Genomic DNA, 16599 nt, shown 5'->3' with positions numbered 1-16599 from the left:
CCGTATGTGACACTGCATAGTAAGAACACCCAACCACTGTGTTTCCTAAAGGATAACTACAGGGGTTACAATATAGCTAAAGTAATATTTACTAATTAAGAATTTTATACATTAAAAAAAATCCAAAAAGTTTTTAGAAATGCTGACCTCCTTCCAAAATGTCCACAACACTGATTTGTGCACCACAGTCTGGGCTGCCATTTTCCTGATATTTCCTAAGAGGAGGTATGGTCAATGGATTTATCCTGTCTCCTTAAACAGGGGCTGCTGTGAACAATGTCTTCTCCAAAGTTATATGGAGCTTGAGCAGCAAAGGAAGGGTGTGTGTGTGTGTGTGTGTGTGTGTGTGTGCTGTTTTCTCCATTTTTGTCTCTCAGGGAGCTTCTCTAACCTTCCTCTTGTCTCATTTTCCAGAGGTCTGGCCAATATCAGAGCCCACCAGTCAATGGATCTGTTTTTAATCCCCATTTTTAGAGGGAAGAGGCCAGTATGCCACCCAATATGTGGACAGGCAGTGGGCTGTAGTTTGGCCTCAGGCCTCTGTGCGTGTATAAGTCTTCCAGCTCTGGTGCCCTTCCCTCATGACTGTCATGGTGACCCTGTTGCTCCATGGAGGAGAAGGGTCCTCAGAATGTGTCCCATTCTTCTGGCTTTGCCTCCTGCCTCTACTCCTCAGTGTGGAGGCTTGTAGTACCAAATCAGCTGAAGGACAGCTCATTGCAGGCTCACAGCAATCTGCTGAGCAGAGACCTATTCAAGCACATCCTATTCTTCAACCAAGCTTCCCTGTGGTTTTGCAGGCTGCTCAGTGACACATTCTAGCAACCCCTTAGTCAGCAACATTCTATGTGGCCATGGTCTGGTGATATGAATGGTTCCTGCTTTGAGAATTTCTGCAGCAAGCATAGATACTTTCTCTTTATGAGAATATTTTCAGTCTTCCAATGATTTACCTGGGTTCTAACCCCACTGCTGCTGTGGAGTGCTACTTTGCAGAAGACTCACAACCATGAAATCCTAGATAGCAATGGATTTTATATGACATGGTTTCCTGCCTATTGTACAATTGTCTGTACATTAGTTTAATTTTATGTGATCTTGCTTATAAAAAGAATGTGGGAAAATAACAATTGCGTTTATATATCATGTTTAATTGGAGGATCCCAAAGCACCTTTTCAAACTCTAAATTTCACAATAGACCTCTGAAGTGTCTACTTATTATTATAAACATTCCACTATTGGGTAAACTAAAGCACAAAGAGACTAAGGATCTGAGCTAAAACCTACAGTGGCCTACATTTTCAAAAGTAACGATTTTAGGTGCCTCAGATTTAGGGTGTCCAACCTGAGACACCTTACAGATGATTTCATGACAGTGCTGAGAACCCAGCTCATGAAAATCAGGTTCTTTGGGTAACTCAAATTGGGAATCAAAAAATGGAGGCATCTAAATCACTAGTCACTCTTGAAAATGTCGGCCATTCATGCCCTAAGTGATTGACCAAAAGTCATGCACAGGCTAGTCTAAGCAACAATCCCTTACTAGTAACATTTTAGGACTTGAGTTTTCAAAAATGCTGACCAGCCAATACACCATGAAAAGTCCATGGGAGCTGTAGGTGTTCATCGCCTCTTAAAATAAACTCTTTACATTTTTAAATTATACCATTTAACTTAAAATTTGGCCAACCCCTCGCCACCTGCTCCCCAAGAAACTAACTGAAGTTATACCGACTTTGATTAACTAATTGATAGCTATTGATGTGGACAGAATGCACATCTACACAGGCTTAAATTTGTGCAGCTTGAAATGTTTGACACATTGCAACTTGGAAATCCAAGCAAATATATATAAATATGCAAAATATTAGGTGCTGATATTACTTAAAACACTTGTAAAAATATCTGGTAGACATGTTCGGTACATATTTTTGTTATATGAAGATACTGTGGCTGCTCCAAAACTGTTTTTTCCAAGCTACTAAAAGGCACCAGATTTTCTTTCTTCCTTCCTTTCTTTTGCAGCCTCTTACAATTTTATTACTTTTAATTAATACTTGTATTTAGCTGTGTTTCAGAAGAACATGCGATGAAATTGCTAAAACTTTATCATTTTGATATTCCCTTGATTAAAAACAGTTTAAATAATTTGTTCTCCCTTTTTTTCTTTACAGAAATAGACATCTGAGCCATTAATTTGTTTGCCTTCTTTGAGGCTATTCAAATGTAAAAGAGATGAGTTAGCGGCCTCTGGCAATGGGGGCTATAATAGAGATGCTGACAGACTTATTTATAGTTTGGTGAGGCTACCAGGCACTGCAAATAACACTTTTCACTCAAAGTTACATTGACTTCTTTAAGTAATATCTGTAGCTAAAAAGCTTTTTAAAGCATATATTAACACAGTTCATGTGTAGATGGGTTTATGTTAGTCCTAGCCAGGATACCATGCCAGTGATTGCCCAGATACTATTCTGCTTTACTTCAAAGACACAGAATTGTTTTATCTAATTGTCTGCCTTAATCACTTTAAACATACTGACAAGCACAGTTGACCAATTAATAGAGCTTATGCTCTTCTTATATCATTTGTTATCCATGATGCTCTTCCTTCTTGTAATTGCCTTTCAATTTTTCATGACTCAAAAATGGAGGCTATACATAATGAATACAAATAGCAAATTGATTAAATGTAATGTACATTGTAATGCTAGCTAGATTTTTCGCTTGTTGTTATAGAGATCTGGCAAATTCTCACGAAAACACTCATGTCGTAGAGCAATTTAGATTTAACAGCTATAGCAGTACAGCTGACCCTATTTTCTGTTGCAAAGCACATGTGAAAAGGAAGGTGAAGGCCAACATTGTCAAAAGTGGCCACAGATTTGCGGTTTCTTGGTTTTTGTGTGCTAATCGGAGACACCATCAGTCTGATTTTCAGAACCTGGTGAGCACCCACTAATGAACTTACTCCTCAGCAGCTCTGAAAATCAGGCTCAACACTGAAAATTTGCCTGTAATTTCCCATATACAGACAAGCCTTAGTTCCTGCTTGAGCCAGGAAATCCAAATGAGTTGGCAGACCTTTTCAGTGAGACGGTGTGGGTGCAAAGGTGTGTCTGCTCATTTGGAATCCACAGCTCTTTGTAGGTACTAGGAACACTAACTGAGGAGCTGACTCTGTAAATATGTAGGGATTTTTATTTGGGTACTGTGACAGACCCAGACCAGTGAGGTACAGGAGTCTGGTAGAGGGCAAATATACTGGTCACTGGATGAGTAGTTTTCTGTTCCCTGAGTTACCAGAGCAGGGGCTGTACTAGAGTAATCAGGAACCTGCTACAACCAGTTAAAGCAGGCAGGCTAATTAGGACACCTGGAGCCAATTAAGAAGCTGCTAGAATCAATTAAGGCAGGCTAACCAGGGCCGGCTCCAGGCACCAGCCCACCAAACTTGTGCTTGGGGCGGCACCTGGAGGGGGGCGGCACGGTGCAGCGCTCTGGCCGCCGGGGAGAGCGGAGCCCCGGCCAGGCACGCCGCCCTCCTCCCGGCGCTCTGGCCGCCCGGGAGAGCGGAGCCCTGGCTGGGCACTCCGCCCTCCTCCCAGGGCTCCGGCTGCCCTCCCCCCGGCCGCCAGGGAGAGCGGAGCTCCGGCCAGGGCTTGCCGCCCTCCCCCCGGCGCTCTGGCTGCCGGGGAGAGCGGAGCCCCGGTCGGGGCTCACCGGCCTCCTCCCGGCGCTCTGGCCGCCGGGGAGAGCGGAGCCCTGGCCGGGCACTCCGCCCTCCTCCCAGGGCTCCGGCTGCCCTCCCTCCCCCGTGTCCCCCCCTGCCGCGTGGAGGGGGGGCGGGGGCGGCCGGAGGCTTTTTTGCCGGGGGCGGCAAAAAAGCCAGAGTCGGCCCTGATCAGGGTACCTGGGTTTTAAAAAAGGTGCTCACTTCAGTTTGGGGTGTGAGTGTGAGGAGCTGGGAGCAAGAGGTGCAAGGAGCTGAGAGTGAGAGGGTGTGCTGCTGGAGGACTGAGGAGCACAAGTGTTATCAGACACCAGGAGGAAGGTCCTGTGGTGAGAATAAGGAAGGTGTTTGGAGGAGGCCATGGGGAAGTAGCCCAGGGAGTTGTAGCTGCCATGCAGCTGTTACAGGAGGCACTATAGACAGCTGCAGTCCACAGGGCCCTGGGCTGGAACCCAGAGTAGAGGGAGGGCCTGGGTTTCCCCCCAAACCTCTCAATTGACCTGGACTGTGGGTTCTTCCAGAGGAGAAGGTCTCTGGGCTGTTCCCCAACCCACATCATGAATCTCTGAGGCAAGAAAATCTGCCAATAAGCGCAGGACCCACCAAGATAGAGGAGGAACTTTGTCACAGTACATTGAGACACAAGTAACTTACCTCAGATCATTCAGTGAATCAGTGGTAGAGCGTGGATAGCCCCAGCCATTCCTTCCAGCAATCCCTAGCTGGGGTAAATTTTCATAGCTGCATTCACTTCAGTGCCAATTTTCATCAGCTCAGAATCTGTTCACCCCAGTTCACACACTGGAACACAACTGCCTGATAAATACAAAATAGTTTATTTTCTTTCCAGTCAAATGTTATAGTATAGACAATAAGCATCAGTATTACTAGCCTCAATTTAGAAAGCTAACTGACAATGAAGCCCCATTATTTAATTCCTCATATTTCTGCTTTCAAAAATAAAAATAAGATTACTATGGGCATTATTTCAAACAAGATTTTGATCAAAAACATTTGAAGAACTAGATGAAAATGTGCTGCTGTTGTTGTTACACATCTCAAGATGAGGAGAACCTTTGAAGTAATTGCTGGCCTGAAATGATGGACTTTAATCTGTATGAACTTGCATATTGAGAAGTCATGAAAAGACGACAGTTAAAACCTGCTTCTTATCAACAATAGAAGTAAGAAACCAAAGGTTAGACTCAGGTAGAAAAATGGTGTTATGCATGTTATTTCCTACATATTTTCCAAGGAACTATTTATACCAGGTACTGAGGAAATAAAGGAAAATTGACAAAGCAATTATCATTTCTAAGTAATGGTTCTTTTCTGTTTTAATTATCTATTATGTTTGCCCATGGATTCAAATTTCAGAACACTTCTTGTTGGGGGAGAAAGATAACTTTCCATCAGAAAGATGGATAACTCTGAGACCAAGAAGGCAGGACCTTGGCTTCTACAATGTGCTGGTTATATGGACTCTTGTTCTGGAGATCCAGACATAGGTGTTAAATAGCCAGCTTAATATGTTAATTAGTGAGGGGCCTTTGAAGGTTCAGAGGTTTGGTCTGGATAAACATGTAAAAACCTGGACGCTAATCCTAATAATCTGTTCCCCCTTCAGTCACCTTCGCTTCCTGTTTCTTTTTTGCACGAGGTGGGGGCTTCTATTCTATTCTCTGGCAACCCCTTAGCTCATCAGCTTTCCCTCTTTCCCCACAATCTGAAGAAATAACCTTGGGAACAGCTTTTCAGGCTTTAAAAGCAGTCTGATTGCTTATTGGGGACTGTGGGAAGAGCCCTCCCCTCTCTCTCACCTGTAGCAGTCTTCAAGGGGAAAATGCAGAGCTTTGTGTGCACTTTAAAAATTTGTATTGACTCCTTTCAGATGATCTTGTGGTCCCTTCTTGCCTTAAGCTCTATGACTCTATTCTAAATTGTTTGGGGCAAGGGCTGTCATTTACTATATAGTTGTAGACCACCTAACACAACGGAAACCTGACTTGATTGGTCTCTAGGGACTACCCCAATATAAATGTTAAATAATAACATATGGGCTTAAATGTGTAATTTCAAGGTAATAACAAGTGGGAGTTATAAATGTAAATACAATGGAAGACTAGTCCTTTGTTATCTATGATAATGTATTTACCTCCTGGGCTGGATGGGCTAAGGCCCAGATAAACAATAAACAAAGGACAATCTCCTTTTTTCAAAACGGAGAGAAAATCTTCAGTGACTTCTGATTATACACAGATTTTCTATAAAATCGCATTTGTTAAAACTTTTACTCGTAAACATGTTAAGTTTCTTTGAACTGTAATTTTTATGCATGTTTTCATATGTTCAACATACATACACTGCCTTACCATTCATTCATTGTGTACTCTAAAAAGAATTGGTTAGAGGCATTTTTCCTTACTCCTTGTATTAGATGGGTCAATCTGGTGAAGCAACATATTTAACCTCAACCCAGAACAAAGAAAAGGGTCAGTTGGACACTTATCACTGCAAGAAGTTGATTTAGGTTGTTATTGTTTTTTCCTATTGGAATCTGGTCTTCCACTTACTGAGTGTCAGTGTGACATGGTATGTAAAATCCATAAGGGTCACCATTACTGTGCTGGAATTCTGACCTCCAGTAAAGTTATTTCAAGTCTAAACAATGATTCCACTGAGGTGGTTTTTGTGTGTGTGTTAATATGGTTAACTCTTGGGGGGAGAGATAGTTCAGTGGTTTGAGCATTGGCCTGCTAAAAACCCAGGGTTGTGAGCCCAATCCTTGAGGGGGCCATTTGGGGATTTAGTTAGGAATTGGTCCTACTCTGAGCAGGGGGTTGGACTAGATGACCTCTTGAGGTCCCTTCCAACCCTGATATTCTAACTTACAATGTTACCAGCCCAAGAGCAGAAGGGAATACAACAAAACAGATTACCCTGGGGATAGGCAGGCAGGTTCAGAAATGTTAAGAACCTGCAACCCCAGCTCATGTTCCCCAAGATTTCCCCATTCCTAGGACCCAAACATTCAGTTAAGAGCCCTGTACCCATCCCAGAGGGAGATGAATTGAACTAATCATTCCTTAACCTTCCACCTGCTCTTAGCTGCTATGGCAGATTTTCTTGAAGGAAGGAAGGCCTAGAAGCCTGGTTCCCTCCTTTGAGGCCTTCACAGAAATTTGGGAGGTCTGTTCTACCCTCCTGGATTTTCAGTTGGACCTCCCCTCTTGCTTTCTGAGGTGGGATGATCAGTAGGTTTATTACCTCTCCCCAATCCCCTTGAGGCATCTTCTGGAGAAAACCCAACCTTACCTTAGAAAGGGAGATTATATTGTACATTCAGCAGGGGCTGCAAACTACTTGATTGCCTTTGGAATATCACGGAGGGAGATTCCCAGATAACGCTGATGATGTCAAAGGGGTAGCAAGCACTGGCTCCTTCCCACTACAAGCGATAGCATATTGTACTGGAGGAGCATGGGTAGAGTAGCTTGGTTTGGGTGTGTATGGGGCACTTCCACAGTTTTGACTATTTAGCTAAACATGCAGTCCTTTGAACCTTTGGAGGTTCATTGTTACTAGCAAAAACCAGGGCAAAGGAGGAAAATACAATAAAGGGGAAAAGTGCTGCCTCCTTTGGCATGTATTTACTTTCTATGAACAAATGTGAGATCCAAAAGTGAAGCAAGTTGAGCAGTATATTGCATCTCTGAGCACATTAGCTTATCAAACTATGGCATACATATCTTTGTTTACATTCAATCCTATAGATGTGGGTGCTGTGTACTCTGTGAAACAAAGAGACCAAAATTTGATGTGTACACCACTCAGAAACTGAAATTCATCCAATGTTTGGTACAGATACATTATAAACTGATCACAGATTAATTTCTGTAATTACATTAACTAGACTCTAATTCTCTATTAAACATTCCCTGAACGACTTTGGATAGATTCTGAAACCCTTACTCACAGTATGCAGCACCTTACTCCACAAGTTGTTCCACTGACTACTGTGAGATGACTCATTGACATAACACAGGGGATCAGAATCTGACCTTTTTGAATTTCTTTTAAAGATGACTTGAAGAAAAGTGTGGATTTGTATCCATCTTTTTTTCTTTTGTTTGCTTATGTATAAAGAAGATCTGAAAGGTGGGTTTTTAAATTACGTTTGTGGTTGGGTTTTTTTTAAGCTTTAGGAATATAAATCTGGGTTTTCCTGATTTTGCTGCATATTCTCTTGTAGGTAAAGAGAGCTGGAATTGGCTTTTTCTCAGTTTTTATAATTGAGAGAGTGAAGTGATTTATTTTACCCTTTTTTTTCCTCCCACCAGTTTGACATTTAATAAGGGTTAACAAACAAAACAAAACAAGAAAGAAAAGAAAAGGCAAAAAGCCAAGCATTTTAAAACAGTCTGACAAACTATCTTCACTTCTCAACTGCTCATATTTTCACTTTTCTTGGTACAGTACTTGTGAGGTCATAATCCTATTAGTTCTGGTTTTGGTAGTTTTTCAGGGTAAAATAGGGTAAACAAGGTCTGACTGCTAATGTAAGAAATAAGCAGAAATGAATGCACTCACACAAAGATGTTCAGGTCTCCTTTATACATCACAATGAAGCAAAAAGGACAAAAACACAGTTCTCCCCCTCGCCTCTCATCTTTACAATATACTTATGATCAGAATAATTCAATTCTATTGTGGTATGTTAAGGCATATTACCTGTCTATCCAGCCATTCATCCAAGTACTTCTGTCGCCCCCTTCACCATATTATCTGAGCATCTCCCACATATTAAACAGAAATAATTTTGTGCCCTTTTATCTCTGCCCAGCCTGTAAAAGAAATAGCTTAAGTTATAGAGGTTTTGAGGGCAGGCGTTGCTTTGTTTGTTTTTATTGTTGTGTTTGGTGGTTGTTTGCTGTGAGGGAGAGAGATTTGTTCAGTTTTTGAGAAAGTGAGATTTATATCTTTGGAGAACCGTGTCATACTAAAATGGAAACTATTTTTAATACACATCATTTGAAAGGCAGAGTCCCTTTTTAAATGCTTTGGAATTCATGTTTTTTTTTTTTTTTTTTAAATGGCCTGGAATTCATGACAGCTGTATGGAAAAGCCATACACCTCTACAATCATAAAAACACATTTAGACACCCCAAGCAAAATGGATGCCACATTATTTTAGTTTATTATTCCTAGTGGAGTACAGATTGGTATAAATAAATATCAAAGTAGGAAGACCAAAGAACTACAAGAACATAAATGCCACTCTTGGGATAATCCTAATGCTGGGGATCAGATAGAAAACACATTGCATCTGCATTCATTAGCAATAAAATGAAGGAGTGTTTAGGTATAATCCTCCTAATAAAGGACATAGTTGAAGGTCAAGTGTAGTCTTCAGAATGAACGTGTCAGGGAAAAGCTAAAAGAGTTGTAGTTTTACATAAAAAGGTTTTCTTGAAATAACTAACAAGGGAGAAAATAAAATACAATTCCTTGGTTCTGTTGTTTCTTTCTCTTCAGGGCCACTTACAGGTGTATTCAAAAAGATTCTGTGCTCTTCAAGACTTTGGTGCTCACATGAAAAATTAATTATTGTTTTGTTGCTAGACAAAGCCTTCTTATTTTGCACTCAGTGAAGTAGTGAGATAGATGGCAGGGGATGGTTCTCTGAGGCCAGCACACAGCTTCGCACCAGAACATTTATTGATATGGGAAAATACCCGCTTTTATCTGAAGACTGTTAAATAGGTAGGATATATGCAGGGCAGTACATACTGAATAACAGGGAACAGAATCTTGACAAAGGAAAATGTCAACCAAAATAAATGCCTAGCAGTAGGCTGACCCTGCACCATGCACACAGGCTGCTGCGAGATTTCCACAGAGCCAAGTGTAATGTTAATCTACTTCCAGACAATAACTAGCAAAAAAAGTTATCACTTGAGGGGCCAGAGGGTGACTTCAGACTGTCTGTATATAGCAGAAGGACATACAGAGCGGATATTACACCTGTGCTCTGAAATCTACACTGACTGCCAGTTCATTTCTGATTGCAAATTTAAGTTGTTGGTTTTCATCTCTAGAAGGCCCTCAGTGATTTGGGAGCTGGCCACCTGAGAGATCACCGCTCTCCTCTTGTGGCAGCACAAAGAGTGTGTTCAGCTGAGGGGCTCAACTTGACAGCACTTTGGTTTAATCACATAGTGCTTGAAACAAATATTTTCAATGTAAGACCCTTGAATTTGGAACTCTCTCTTGTCTTAGTTGCCTGGGTCTGAAAGCATCCAAATCTGGGTCATCTTGGAATTCTATAAGGGTCATCTGCTACTCCAGCCTTTCAAGAGAGGGTATAATTCAAATAAGGTAGGATGGTATTTACTAATCCTGACACAGTTAAGAGCGAGGCTAGTCTGTTACAGGACTTATTTCTATGATTCATCATGCATACTAACCAAGACCATTTCAGGGGCTCCTATGAAAATCCTCAAATGTACTACTGAAACACAACAAAGTGAGTCAGGTAACAAGCCTATGGCCAAACCTTAGAGTCTGGTTCAGTTCTAAATGCAATGCTTTATTTATTTAACAATATGAAACAGAGCAAGTCAGTCTCAGAGACAAATTGTACTGGAAATGATTCTTTTGAACATTGTTTTCAGGTTACTGGACTGGAAGAGGAATGATCCCCAAAACACTGGGCCACTGTCAACTGTAACCACTATCTATCATGAGGTTTTAAAAATGGCTGCATTCCAAGGTATAACACAACACACACAGATGTATGGAAGATGTATAGTTTGGTCTCAAATGCAAACGCAATTCACTGTACTTTGATTTCCTTCTGCATTACTCCCAGGGAAGAGCAGTGTTAACTGGGGGCTCTTGCTTTTGGCGGAAGTTAAATATAGTGAAAGTTGAAGTCAATGGGAATTGAACCCCTGCAGCAGAGGGCAGGAATAGGCTTCACATGATTTAATTTGGTACAATGTTTTGGCTTACAAGTTCTCTTCTAAGAGAGGCCCTGAATATAGCTGATTATACCAGGTTTCAAGAGGCCTGAAGCCACATGCATATCAGCTGGTAATAGCTCTTTTGAGAATTTCTCAATCTCTTTTTATATATTTTTGGGTTTGATTTTGACTTTAGTTTGTTTGCTCAAGCACTTCTTTTTACAGTTCTTTTGAAGCTCTCCTATCTGAAACTGTGGCTCTGAAATACCTTGACTCTTGTACATTTATCAAAACCGGGGATCGTGAGTGATTGAACTGGCTAACTGCCATTCTTGCAGCAATTATTTTTTTCCTTGTGGATTCTTAGATCATATGCCTCTAGGAAGAGTGTGTGTGTTTTTTAATATTGTTGTTATCAATGTTGTGATATTGCGGTAATGATTTTTTCATATTTGATAATAAAACTTTGATATGATAGCAGTGGAAGCCTTGAAGTAGCTTTAATAATCTATTGATTTCTGAGGCGGGGGAGGGATGAAGTTCTTAACTCTGCAACCATCAGATTTTTATTTTGTGGGGGTTTCTCCCAATGCCTTTGACCACTGTTGTGTGCTGAATAAGTGTCTGCCTCTTAAAAACAGTATACAAGGAAAAATGTTTAAAGGGTCCTGTCCAGTTAGCATAAAGTGACTTCAAACAGCACCTCCTGGGTCTAATTCTGCACCTTTAAAGTCAATATGTGGCTTGCCATTGATTTCCATGCGCGTAGGATCATGCCCTAGTAGGGGACAGCGAGGATGTTTCTAACGCATGGAAGCTATATTCTAATCTATAAAGTAAAATTTGAAATGAACAGTTAGGTTCAGAAATTAGTATAATTTATGTCATCCAGACTGTAATCTCTTTAGGGCAGGGACTGTGTGGGTTTGTTTGTTTGCAAAGTGTCTTGAACTTTTGGGCACTGTTTTAAAAAACAAAAAAAACCTGAATCAATTTGTGGAAGTCCAGCTGATGATTGGCTCTCAAGGGAGGAGGTGGAATCCATTCCACTACTTTCATCATAGCAATATTCCATAAGAGATTCATAACTTCCAGATGGGAAGATTAGTTTTCTAACCTTCTTGTTGTGTAGACTGCATTCAGAGTTTTGGAAGACATGACAGAGGGACAAGATTACAGAAGCTAAATAAGGAAACCATCTGCAGTATTAAATTGATCACCAATAAAATGTTTACATTTACCCAGAACTATCACATAGTAACATCTGTTATTCTGCAGTAGGACCTGATTCACAGGAGTAATTCCATTGATTTAATAGGTATAGTGTCCTTATTTCCTATACATAGACTTGGCAAATATTCCATTTTTAAATGGTGTCCCTGGTGATTTATGTCCTCTCCCTGATGGATAGGATTGTTCCTGAAGTATATTTCTTCTGCCTTGTCTGGCCTGACTTTGCTCATACCTTTTGATTTGAGATACTAGATTCTAACAGAAAGATAATTATCAGGTATTGTGGTTAAGACATAGGACTGATGTCAAGAGGTCTAGATTATATTCCTGACTCTAACAATCAATTAAACATGCTAATGACAAGTACTACTTCTCAGCTTTGTGTTCTGAAGCCTCAGGACAAGACACTCTGTAGGAACAATATATTCTTAAAGGACTAGGGCCCCAATTCAGCAAAATACTTGTTTTAGGCACCTGCCTAAATTCCAGTGAAGTCTTAAGGATGTGCTTAAATGCCCTTATGAATCAGGGGATGCACTAACCCCTTCCACACATCTGAGAAAATCAAAGAGCACAATCTGGTAACATGCTGAGATCTGGAGAAGTGTTCAATTTATGCTTTTTTTTATTAATCTTTGAAAGGGCAGCAGTGTCTGGCCCTTAGAGCACATTCTTTTTTTAGCTTCTTTCAGTATTTAACTCTATAGATACAAATAGAAATATTTCTAAGGGAGAAGTCTGTTCAGTTGCCCAACCTATTTTAGATCCAGGGCACTCTTGGCACTGCCCACACTTCATTGTGACAGAGGCAGAGTGGCTGTCAATAAAAAGGTTCTCTCCTTTGATAGGTTAAGAAAAAAACAACCATAATCCAGCCCAGAAAACGCATCTGGGGAAGCTACTCCTTCTAACCTTGTGAGATTATGTGAAGGGAGTTTAGAAAAAAGCAGCTCATTGTGAGTCAAGTTTGGCATCCTTTTTCTGTATCTCGTACACCAGATCCTGGGACACAACTAAACCAGGGGTTTTGTGCACACGACAAAGGTGGCTTGCAGCTCATCATTGCACTTCCCTGATCCTTTTTGCTCTGAGCTGTTAGAACAGACAAAGCTGGGCTGCTTTAATTTATTCTTCCAGGCTGTGTACGCTAGAAAGAGATGGAAAAAAGCAACCAAAAAACAGATTAGCACAGGCATTCTGGCCATGCCATTTTCTTCCAGCCACAATCCCTTTACCCAAGTATGTTATGCTGGCAACAGCGAGGGCAAACAGGATGGGTTTTCACTTTTGTATAACATTTATAGAGCCAGCTTGTGAAAGCGATGCTTATAGAAATACAATACATTCTGCTGGGCCAGCCCCACCTACAAACTATAGCCACTTGTGGACAATTTGTAGACATTTAAGTGGTTGTTCTATATCTGCATGACTTGACTAAAAGCTTTACAAAGCTCTTCGGTCAATTCACTGGTGACCTTGAAAGGTTCTACTACATGTGCCAATGATTATGCAGTGTACGCATTACCATACCAGGCACTAAAAACCTGACATTGAAAAACTCACAGGGAGAAATACAAACATTTCATATGCAAAAACAAGGAAGAATATTTTCAACCTATTGATTCTACATTTTGGGCTGCTGAAAATCTAAGTAGACTTCCCTATTGGTTAGGCTTGGCAAAATGGACATTACAATGAGAGACTTTGCAGATTTATTGATTGAACACATGAACATTGAACAAGCTAGAGCAATGAAAAAATTGAGTTGTTGTTTTTTTAAACTGTCATTGTTTGTTATTTGTATTAAAAAGGTATCACTTCAGTAGCAGAAGCCAAACCATAGGTTGTACCTATCTCAGGGCTATTCTCGTCATTTGCTATCACATTGTAACCCTTCAGGCATCTGACTTTGTGCCAACCTGCCCTAGAAATATTAACAGTGGATTATGGAATAAATACAGAACAATGTATGGACACTGGTGATGGAATGCTAGTCTCCAACAGACTACAGAATATTTAAATTTATCAGTGATTTCTCAGAAAAATCTTTTAGAACGTAGCTGTCTAATAGCAAACTGTCCACCCCCTACCTTACAGCTTGGTCGGTGAGAGTTTGAAATGGCTAACTCTCTTTTTTTGTTTTTCTTGTAAATGTTTAGACTTTCTCCCTCCTGAAGTGCCAATGTTGCACACCCAAGCATTCAAACATCATGAGTCAGGCCCCTAAAAATCATGAATAGGATTAAAATCATGAGATTTATTTAAAATGTTGGGGGTGGATTCTTTTTATTTACTTTTGGATTTTTGAACCGTTAGTAAGATTTTCCTCTAATGATGAGGGCTAGAAACTTACTACTTTTTATAATGAAAGGTGAGACTTCATAGTCACATGACTCCAAGAGGGTGGGGCTTTAAGAAAAACACCAGATATCACAACAAAAGACCAAGGTTAGGCAACATTGAGTAAGTTGTAAATGTTGCCACAGGATTTGGTAATAAAATGTACATATAAGAGTGGAGAAACTCCCTGAGACAGCTTCGTAGTATGTTCATCCTGCTTTGTCTGGCTTTGCAACTGTGAGCTGGTGGAGTGACGCAACAGAAACAAACATAAATGCTGTTGAGTATAGCCAGAAATCAAAACAAGTTAATATAGGCCAAAGAACAGAGTACGTGAACCAGGGATAAGAAGTGCCTGATATGTGCTGTCCTTTGCAATATAAAGCCCACTGTAACAGAGAAATTGTCTTTGGGCTGAGCCCACATGCCCACTGTGTGTTATGGGGCCCTCTAAAACTAGGAATTGTAGTCTCAGGTCATGTGTCTGGGAGAAGCATGTGACCTATAGGAAAACAGTTATAACTTAGGCTTCCTGCCTCTGAGGCACAGAAGAGAGCCAGAGTCAGGGAATGAACTGGGAGGAGGAAGAGCTCTCTATGTAGGTCAGGTGGCTAGCCTAGGAATTGGTGAAGTCTTAGTGTGGGTCTTTCCATTCTAATCCATCAGCCCTCTGCCTGGTTATGGAGCCTGCAGGTGGCTCCACTGAAAACCCTAGGAGAAGGGCTTTAGAGAACCTTGCATCAAGGGATAAGAGACTATTTGAACCAAGCAAAAGGCTGATTGTAGAGCCCAGAGGGGGCTGAGACACCCTTCAGGGGGAGAGAGAAAGGACTCTGCTCAAAAGGGCAGATGTGAACCTCCGCTCCTGCCCAATGAGAACTGCTTATACTTGTGTGAGTTTAATAAACCAATGTCCAAGAAGGCCCAGTTATTTGAACTACATGGGATTGTGTGCATTCATAAGGGAACCAAATGGGGGGGAGATAATATGTAGCAGCAGATATAGGAGATGACAGGGTAGGATGATACCCACACAAAGAATAGAAGTATGATTTCAAAATAAAGCCTTTCAGTAATAAACAAAGGGAATCAATGATGAATTGTTTCATATCTTGAGAACACATTAAACTAAATGTTTTAGTTCCATGTGGTCATATTTTATATCAAAGTGTCAGAGGAATAACTTTCCTTTATATAATTAAACTGTAATATGAAATCCATACTAAATCCTTGCATTCAAAGTGAATTGCAGCATCATAGATAACTGCCACCAGCCGTGCGCAAAGTGAAGGTGTGTTAACACAGAACATCACCTGAAGCCGCTGCAATCACCATCTTTATCTCCCACTCACAAATTCAGGACTTCCCTGGAAGCCTCCCAAAGACAAAACTGAATATGTTGGGTATCAATATGTCCTAAAGTCAGCACTGGTGATAAGGAAAGTAGCTACAGCACAGTTCACAAAGAAATGGCAGTGAGAATATAAATGTTTTCAAAAGGAGTAGAAAGACTTAAAAAGAAGCTAAGGGAGGTTTTATGGGAATAGACAGATGGGTGGGACAATCCACATGAGGTGAATAAAACAGCTGGAAACTCTTGAGGGGGTTCTGCTCATGGAGTTTATTCCACATCATCTCTCTGCTCCAGTGGGAGTAGTTTACTACCATGTGCAGTAGAAGCCAAGCTTGCAAACCCCATAGATGCATAGGAAAACAGGGGTCAAATGCATGAACTCAGGAATCCCCCATCCTTATTGCAGGGTCCTCTCTCTTCCCACAGAAGCCTGACTCCTTTAAGAACCAGACTGATAGTCGAATCCTCCATGGCTGTACAATACCTGACGAGAGAGAGAGTGGAAGACATGGTTGCTTATGGGGAGAAGTTTGCAGGCATTTTCTAGTGAAAAATCCATCAGATAAAGGAGGAGAAGGAGGAGTCATGGAGAGTGGTTCCTTCCTCTACAACAGCATCCAAATCTGCAGATCCCCATTTACCTGGAGTTGCTGTAGAAGTGCTCTATGGATTCTAAGTGTGCAGGGGAATAGGGAGCCAAAGAGGAAGCAGCATGAATGACTGTTCTGCTCTAGTTTGCCTGCTTTTACAGCCCTCTGCTAGTAGACTGGAGGGTGAGCAATGGGCTGAATGTTTTTAGCAAAATAGTTCCAAAGTCACAAACACCACACGAAAAACAAAGTCAACATTTTATGGATATAAACTAGAGATTAACTATTACCTGTGTCTAATGCCTGAGGGCCTGATTCAGCTGCTATTAATGTCAATAATGAAATTCCCATACTCTAGGTCCTGATCCTGCAATCCAATCCA

The 16599-nt window shown here is 41.0% G+C and overlaps 1 long non-coding RNA gene across 3 annotated transcripts in view; it reads right to left on the bottom strand.

Moving 5' to 3' along the window:
* The window catches only part of LOC117886663, a 113159-nt gene that overhangs the window by 77083 nt on the left and 19477 nt on the right, over nt 1-16599 (bottom strand). For all 3 annotated transcript variants that reach the window (XR_004648016.1, XR_004648017.1, XR_004648015.1), the window contains exons 2-3: nt 8466-8578; nt 4389-4550 (exon numbers count right to left, since the gene is read on the bottom strand). This is a non-coding gene — a long non-coding RNA (uncharacterized LOC117886663). The remainder of the gene's footprint in view (nt 1-4388; nt 4551-8465; nt 8579-16599) is intronic.

The sequence above is a fragment of the Trachemys scripta genome, chromosome 13 (genome assembly GCF_013100865.1).
Source record: "Trachemys scripta elegans isolate TJP31775 chromosome 13, CAS_Tse_1.0, whole genome shotgun sequence".
Classification (NCBI taxonomy): domain Eukaryota; kingdom Metazoa; phylum Chordata; order Testudines; family Emydidae; genus Trachemys; species Trachemys scripta.
This window is presented reverse-complemented; position numbering and strand designations above follow the sequence as displayed.